The 9,387-nt window shown below is 39.9% G+C and overlaps 1 protein-coding gene across 1 annotated transcript in view; it reads right to left on the bottom strand.

Moving 5' to 3' along the window:
- Nucleotides 1–9,387, bottom strand: part of LRP1B (low density lipoprotein receptor-related protein 1B) — a 2,342,762-nt gene that overhangs the window by 1,539,719 nt on the left and 793,656 nt on the right. The window lies entirely within an intron of this gene.

Below are 9,387 nucleotides of genomic sequence, written 5' to 3'. Positions count from 1 at the left end.
TTTGGTTTTAATTGGAAACTGTCTCTTTAAATTTCGAGGAGATCTGTGCACATGCATAGTAGAACCCTCCGAAGGTGGGGCTGGGGTGCCCACTAGTTCAGGCACCCCTATAGTCACCAGAATGGAGGTGCACAGACAGCAAGGTACCAATGAACAGATAGAAAAAGAAAATAATGTCCACACCTTTATCTCAGCGGTTCTGCCAGGCGTCTGTGGCCGCTCCAATCCTTCCCCCACTTGGTGTCCTGGAGCAGCTGAGCATCCCAGACTAGAAAGCAACAGATTTCTTGCTTCTGCCACAAATTCCCCCAGCTGTAAGCCTTCCAACCTTCTAAATATTCCGTTATATGTGGTTCAGAGTTCTGGGACCATTCCCTGAGCCTGCTTGTTTGGGTATTCTGTGTTGTTGTTGACCGAGCTCTTTACTACATGTCCACCCAATCCACCATCTTGTTTGTTCTCCCAAATGCTTTTTATGAAGCAATCATAACTCTCATACCAAAACCAGGGAAGGACATCACTAAGAAAGAAAACTACAGACCAATATCCCTTATGAACATAGACACAAAAATTCTCAACATAATCCTAGCCAACAGAATCCAGCACCACATCAAAAAAATTATACATCATGACCAAGTGGGTTTCATAAAGGGAATGCAAGTATGGTACAACATTAGAAATCTAATCAGTGTAATCCACCACATACAAAAGAAAAAGGAAAAGAACCACATGATCATATCGATTGATGCAGAAAAGGCATTTGATAAAATCCAATGTCCATTCCTGATAAAAACACTCAACAAAGTAGGAATTGAAGGTAAATTTCTCATCATTATCAAGAGCATATAAACAAAACCAACAGCCTACATCACTCTCAATGAAGAGAAACTGAAAGCCTTTGTCTGTGAACAGGAACCAGACAAGGATGCCCTTTGTCACCACTCCTAGTCAACATTGTGTTGGAAGTCTTAGCCAGAGCTATATGGCAAGATAGGGAAATTAAATGTATCCAAATTGGCAGAGGAAATGAAACTCTCTCTATTTTCAGATGGCATGATCCTATACATAGAAAACACCAAAGATTCAGTAAAAAAGCTATTAGACATCATTGGAAGATTCAGCAAAGTGGCAGGATATAAGATCAACATATAAAAACCAGTTGGATTCCTCTACAGTAACAATGACAGCACTGAAAAGGACATTGGAAAGCAATACTATTTACAATAGCCACCCAAAGGATAAAATACCTGGGACTAAAATATTTAGGAATAAATGTAACCAGAGAAATAAAGGACCTATACAAAGAAAATTACAAAACACTACTACAAGAAACCAAAAAGACTTACAAAAGTGGAAGAATGTACCATGTTCCTGGATAGGAAGACTCAACATCATGAAAATTTCAATACTACCCAAAGCAATTTACACATATAATGCAATCCCAATCCAGATTCCAGTGGCATTCTTCAAAAAGGTGAAAAAAAAAAACAATTACTAACTTTATATGGAAAGAAAGAGACCCAGGATAACCAAAGCACTGCTTAAGAAGAAGAACAAGGTTGGAAGCATCTCACTCCTCAATTTCAAAATCTACTACATGGCTACATTGGTCAAACAGCCTGGTACTGGTACAATGAAAGATACATTGACCAATGGAACAGAATCGAGAATCCAGAAATTAACTTATCCACATACAGCCAACTGATTTTCAACAAAGTGCCTAGGTATATTGCATGGGGAGGAGATAGTCTCTTTAATAGATGGTGCTGGCAGAATTGGAAAGCGATATGCAAAAGAATGAAATAAGACCTTTACCTCACACCCTATACAAAAACCAACTCAGCATGGATTAAAGACCTAAATGTGAATCCCAAAATTATGAAGGTCATCAATGAAAAAATAGGGACAAATGTGAGGGCTCTAATACAGGGAATATACAGATTACCAAACATCTTGAAAATTACACAACCAAAAGTAGATAAAATAGATGATTGGGAAATATTAAAAATTTAAAACTTATGTGGATCAAAAGACTTCACCAAAAGAGTAAAAGTCCAGCTGATAAAAAGAGAGGGCATAAGAACACCCACACTTACAGATAATACCCACTTGATCTGGCATCAATGACTGGATGATAGGAGCCCAACTAGAAAAAGAAAGAAGAGGGAAAAAAAAAAAAAAAAAAGAGTACTCTGATACAATTCAATGAACTTGACCTACACCTACGGATGTTCAAAAGAGGGAACACATCTTTACAGCAAGGATCATTCCCACCCCTTCCATACACAGATTAAACAGGGATGGGCAACTTGGACATTGGCTACTCAAAATGTGGGGTGCTACAAAGGCAAGAAGTGACTTGCTTACAATCTTTCAAGAGGGAGCCTAGATCCAGAGGGCATGGAGGAAGATAGAATCTCCACTGAGTAGTATCCAATCTGTCTGGATGGAGCTGGTGAAAGGAAATGCGGATAGGTCTCTTGTGATACAATAGTGAATAATTGTTATCAGGACTGATTGTGAGGGCTGGAAATGTAAAGGTAGATTTTTATAGCAAAAGGAGGGGAGCAATTGATGACTTTCAGTCTAGGAGCAGAGGTCACTGGGACCATAAAGGGAGAAGAGCTAAGAGTGGGACCTTACCCAGAGAAGTAGTGATGCCAGAGATGGAGCAGCTGGGGACTTTAGACCCAGAAAGGGACAGGGGCTGGGTGTTGATGGCCGAGGGGCAGGCTTGCAGGGTATACCCTTTGGTTGGTTGATGATGCATGGAGGTGATTGTAATCATGGCAATGAAATGACATACGATAGGATGAATGTAAAGCTAATGTCCTCCCATATAAACCATCATATAATTCACAATAAAACAATAATAATAATTTAAAAAAGGGAACCCACAGAATGGGAAAATATCTTTTGCAATGACACATCAGACAAGAGATTCATTTCTAAAATATATAGGAAACTACAACATTTCTAAAAGAAAAAGGCAAATAACCCAATTAAAAAATGGGCACTGGACATGAGCAGATACTTCACCAAGGAAGAGATCTGGGCAGCCAACAAACATATGAAGAAATATTCATGATGACAAGCCATTAAAGAGATGCAAATCAAAACAACATGAGATATCATCTCACACCAGCAATAACAGCAAAAGTAGAGTATAATAAATGCTGGGGAGGATGCGTAGACCCTGGGACCTTCTCATATTGTTGGTGGGATCACAAAATGATCTAACCACTCTGGAAAGCAACATGGTGATTCCTCAGAAGGTGGGAAATAGAAATACCTTATGATCCAAAAATTCCTCTACTTGGTATTTATCCACAAGAAATATGAGCCATAACATGAGTAGACATATACACACCAATGTTCATAACAGCACTATTCACAATAGCAAAAAGATGGAGACAGCTAAGTGCCCATCAACTGAAGAATGGATAAACAAACTGTGGTACATATACTGAATGGAGTACTGTGCTACCTTGAAGAACAACAAGGAAGCTGCAAGCCACTGCATAACATGGATTGACCTTGAGTACATTATGCTGAGTGAAATTAGTCAGTCACAAAAGGAGAAATTCTGAATAGGACCATTATTGTAAAAGACTTAAAAAAAAGAACTCAACCCTAAAAGGTGAGACAAATTATATATATATATTTTCTGATCACCAGGATGTATGGGATGAGAGGAGGGGAGGGAGGAAGGCAAGACAGAGCACAGGGTAGGGAATAGACACAGGATAGCTTGGGTGCTGGGGGGCCAAGGGGGACAATACACAAGAAGGGGGAAGGGAATGAAGAACATGGCTATTGGGAGAATAGTTAGGCAGGTTTGCATGGGCTAAGTGGGATAGAGGTAAATAATGAGGTATGCACGACCTTGGAACAACAGGGCTCCAGGATACAAGGATTGAGGCTTGGTTTGAAGGGGTAAAAGAGGGGAATGATGTTAAGATGTTTGGCTGTCTTTTGAATCTTGGTTTCCCTTGCCTATCATTGCAAAATAGACACTAGAGGGAGGGAGAAAGGATTAGCCAGAAATATCACTACAGAAAGCTTGTAAGTCAGTCTTCAGTCTGCAACTAATTGGAACACCTTAAAGGGGCTAGAAGTTGCCCAATGAAAGAGGCTTCCTGTGGAGACTTTACATTGCATAAGACCATAGGTGGCATCCAGAACTGAATCCAGAATCATCCGAGGTAGGAAATTTCCACTGGAAAGGACGAGTAGACCAGCCTGGAGTAGCCAGAAGAACAGAAGATACTTCGTGAAAGAAAGACCGGCAGAAAAAAATATGAAACAATAATGGCAGTCTAATTGATTACTACAAGACCAGTAAGCTGTTCACCAGGGAGCCATCAAGGCAAGTGGTTGGGACCCCTCCGAGCAAACTCCATTCCAATACTAAGACTCAAGGGGAATACATGAGCAGGCAGGTGGTCTGGCTGGTGACCACGTTAATCACTGATAAGGGGATGAGGGGGAAAAAACAAAAATGAAATTGTGAGCTAAGTCCAACTACATTCAATAGACCCCTGTGGACCCGGGTTGAGACCTGGATGGCCAGCAGTATGACAAGACCCAGGGACTCGTGGGCCCAGAGGCAGTGACATGGCCACAGAGGACTAGAGCAGAGAGTGAAGTGTCCAGCTGATATGAAGTGAGGGGAGATGCACAAGAACACCCATACTTGCAGATAGTACCCACTTGACCTGGCTTTCATGGCTAGATGATCAGAACTCAACTATAAGAAGAAAGAAGAGGGCAAAAAAAAAGTAACCTGATACAATTTGATGAACTTTACCTATACTTATGGATGTAATAGCTCAAAAAAGGGAGCAAATGTTTACAGTGAGGATCACTCCCACCCCCTCAATACAAAGGGTTGACAGGGATAGGCAACTTAGGACACTGGCTACCCAAAATGGGGGGCCTATGAAGGCAAGTAGTGAATGGCTTACAAGCTTTCAAGAGGGAGCCTAGTTCCAGACAGGGTAGAGGAAGGTAAAATCTCAACTGAATGATTTCCAATCTGTTGGGACCAGGCTGGCGAAAGGAAATGGGGATAAGACTCTTGTGATACAATAGTGAATAATTGCCATCAGGACCTACTGTGAGTGTAGGAAATATAGAGGTAGATATTTTTTGACAAAAGGAGAAGAGAGATTGATTTTGCAGCCCAGGAGTGGAGGTTCCTGGGACCATCAAGTGAGAAAAGCAGAGAGCAGGACCCTTCTCAGAGAGGCAGAGACACCAGGGATGGAGACAGAGATGGTAACATGGACAGATGGAGCAGTTAGGGAGGGAGAGGGGCTGAACTCAGGAAGGGAGAGGGGCTATGAGCTGACAGCTGGGAGATGGGACTGTGGGGTGTACCGTTTGGTTATTTGATGATGCATGGTGGCATTGTAATCATTGCAATGAAATTAAATATGATAGGATGAATGTAAAACTGATATTCTTCCATGCAAATCTCACAAGAAAAACTTACAACAACAACAACAAAAAAGAAGTAAGCTAAGAAGCAGAAAATACTCCTTTTTTGTGGTTTGTATATGTATGTATATGTAATTACATGTACTTACACATAAACACACACACACACATGTAATTAGGAGTCCTGGTGTGGTGCTGCAGCCTAATGAATTGGATTGCAAGGTTAGTTTGAACCACAGGTCAATGTTTCAAACACACTAGTGGTTCCTCAGACACCCTATACAGCATCACTATGATTCAAAACCACTAGACAGTCCTTAATAACAACAAAAAAACATATAATTAAACACACTGTCTCAAGGAAATTGTTAGAAATTATAACATAAACTCATGTGTAAAGGGATTCAGCAGCAGCTTGCTGAAATGATTCAATACTGCACTTTCTCTGGCTTCAGAACAGACTTCCATCCAAGTCTAGCTTAATAATTGCTAATGAAGGGGGAGGGGATTCATTAATTTACCAATACATCATAATTTGAAACTGCATGAAACAGAAACTTATATTGGAGAAGTTAATAGAAGCCAGGTGGAATATCATGTATAATATCTTTCTAAATTATTCCCAAGTGAATTCAGCCAACAAAAAATTAGCTTTGGTTTATTGTTACTAGCACATCCCAAGTTTATTTTATTAGTAAATCAACAATAGTTACTGAGTGTTCACTATAGGCTAAACACAGTTTAGAAACGATAAGCTTTATTTGCAAATAAAAAGAAAAGAAGAGCAATTTTGAAACCTGAAATTGGAACACTATACATTGGAGTTCATATGTTGTTGTTGTTTATAGATAAACACCCTCCAGAAGATTCCAACTCATAGTGACACTATTCACAACAGAAAGAAACATTACCATGTCCTGTGCCATCCTAATAATTATTGCTATGTTTGAGTTCCGTGTTACAGTTTGACACATCAAACTATCGTGTTGGAGGGTTTCCTCTTTTTCACTATGCTCCACTTTTACAAGCATGATGTCCTTCACCATGGCCTGGTCCTTGCTTTTAAAATGTCCAAAATAGATGGGATTAGGTTTCAGCATCCTCCTTTCCAAGGAGCATTCTGAAAGTATTTCTTCCTAGACAGATTTATTCATTTTTCTGGTAATCTATGGTACTTTCAATATTCTTCATCAACAGTATAGTTCAAATTCATTAATTCTTCTCTGGTCTTCCTTACTCATGGTGCAGCTTTCAAAAGCATTGTTGTTGTTAGGTGCCATCGAGTCAGTACAAACCCACAGCGACCTTATGCACAGCAGAATGAAACACTGCCCAATCCTGGGTCAACTTCACTACTGTTGCCACACTTGAGTCCATTGATGCTGCCACTTGGCCAACCCATCTCGTTGGGGGTCTTCCTTTTTTTCTCTGACCCTCTCCACCTTACCAAACACGATATCCTTCTCCAGCAACTGGTCCCTACTGACAATATGTCTGAAATGTGAGAGGCGAAGTATGGCCATCTTGGTCTCCAAGGAGCACTATGGTTGCACTTCTTCCAAAACAGATCTATTGGTTCTTTTGGCAGCCTATGGAACTTTCAATATTCTCCTCCAACACCATAAATCAAACACATCAATTCTTCTATGGTCTTCCTTATTCACTGTCCAGCTTTCACATGCATATGAGGTTATTGAAAATACCATGGCTTGGGTCAGGCGCTCCTTAGTCCTGAAGCTGACATCTTTGCTCTTCAACACTTTAAAAAGGTCTTGTGCAGCAGATTTGCCTAATGCAATATGTCATTTGATTTCTTGACTGCTGCTTCTGTGAGTGTTGATAGTTGATACAAGAAGAAGGAAGTACTTGACAACTTTAATCGTTTCTCTTGAGAACGTTGTTTATTGATTCAGTGGAGAGGATATTTGTTTTCTTTACATTGAGATGTAATCAAAACCGAAGGCTGTGCTCTTTGATCTTCATCAGTAAAGATTTTAAGTCCTCTTCACTTTCAGCAAGGAGAGTTGTATCATCTGCATATCGCAGGTTGTTAATGAATCTTCCTCCAATCCTGATGCCATGTTTTTCTTCATAGAACCCAGCTTCTCAGATTATTTGCTCAGCATACAGGTTGAATAAGAATGGTGAAAGAATACAACCTTGTTGTACACCTTTCTTAATTTGAAAACATTCAGTGTTCCCATGTTCTGTTTGAACAACTGCATCTTGGTCCAAGTACAGATCCCTCATGAGCACAATTAAGTGTTCCAGAATACTCATACTTCACAATGTTTTCCATAGCTTGTCATGATCCACATAATCAAAAGCCTTTGCTTAGTTAATAAAGAACAGGTAAACATATTTCTGATATTCTCTGTTTTCAGCCAAGATCCATTAGACATTAGCAATGATATATCTCGTTCCACAGCCTCTTCTGAATCTGGCTTGAACATCTGGAAGTCCTCTGTCAATGTATGATGATAGCCATTTCTGTATTACCTTTAGCAAAATTTAATTGCATGGGACATCAAAGAGAATGTCCGATGATTTCCACATTCTGTTGGGTCACCTCTCTTTGGAATGGGCACAGATATGGATCTCTTCCAATCAGTCGGTCAGATAGTTGTCTTCCAAATTTCTTGGCAGAGATAAGTGAGTGCCTCCTGTGCCGCCTCACTTTCTTGAAAGATTTCAATTTTTATTTCATCAATTCCTGGTGCCTTGTTCTTTGACAATTTCTTCAATGCACCTCGGACTTCTTCCTTAAGTATCGTTGGTTCTTGATCATATGTTACCTCTTGAAATGGTTGAGCATTAACCATTTGCTTTTGGTACAGTGACTCTGTGTATTCCTTCCATCTTCTTTTGATGCTTTCTGCATCATTCAATAATTTGCCCAGAGAATCTTTCAATAACCAAAGTCGAGGCTTGAATTTTTCCTTCAGTTTCTGCAGCTTGAGAAATGCTGAACGTGTTCTTCCTTTTTGGTTTTCTGATTCCAGATCTTTGCACATTTTATTGTAATATTTGGCTTTATACAAGGCCAAAAACACTGCACCCTGAAACAAGCTCACCTAGGTCTCAAAGTGACATCTTTGCTCTTTAACATTTTGTTGTTGTTAAGTGTCATGAAGTAGGTTCTCAACTCATTGTTATCCTGTAGAGGGTTTTCAAGGAGTGACTGGTGAGTTAGAACTACTAACCTTGCAGTTTAAATTGACCTTTGGTCAGTGCTTAGCTTATAGTTCCATAGCAGTGCTGCCCAATGCAATATGTAGTTTGATTAAGTTAATTCTTTCCTTTCTTCCTTCCTTTCTTTCTTTGTCCTTCCTTCATTTCCTTCCTTCCCTCCCTTCGTTCCTTCCCTTTTTCCTTCATTCCTTCCACAAATGAGCCCATTTCAGATGGTATTTCTGTACAAAAAATTAAACTGGGAAATGAGATAGTGACGAAGAAGAGGTATATGCATGAATGACGTGGGAAAGAAGAAAGCAATGCAGGGAGTGTACCCCATGAAAGACAATGGACAGGGAAGCTCATTCTGAATGTAGATACCATATCTGAGACTTGAATGAGAGGGAGTATTATGGATTAAACTGTCACCCCAAAAAAGATATCATAAAGTTCTAACCCTTGTATCTGTGAAACAGGCCTTGTTAGGAAACATGGACTTTTTTTGAAGATGTTGTGAGTTAATGAAAGGTCATGCCAGAGTAGGATGGAGCCAAATCTCTTTGTAAGCATGTTATAAAAAAGGAGACAGAGATATAAAGGGGGGAAACACACCATGGGAGGGTGCATCTAAAAGCCAGGGAACACTGAGAAAAGGCAGAAGATGAAAGAGGCAAGGGAGGATCATCCCCTAGATCAGACAGAGAATGAATGGTTCTACTACTGTCCTGAATTTGGACTTTTAGTCTACAGAACTGAGAAACAGTAAAATTG

The sequence above is a fragment of the Chrysochloris asiatica genome, unplaced genomic scaffold (genome assembly GCF_000296735.1).
Source record: "Chrysochloris asiatica unplaced genomic scaffold, ChrAsi1.0 scaffold00012, whole genome shotgun sequence".
Classification (NCBI taxonomy): Eukaryota; Metazoa; Chordata; class Mammalia; order Afrosoricida; family Chrysochloridae; genus Chrysochloris; species Chrysochloris asiatica.
This window is presented reverse-complemented; position numbering and strand designations above follow the sequence as displayed.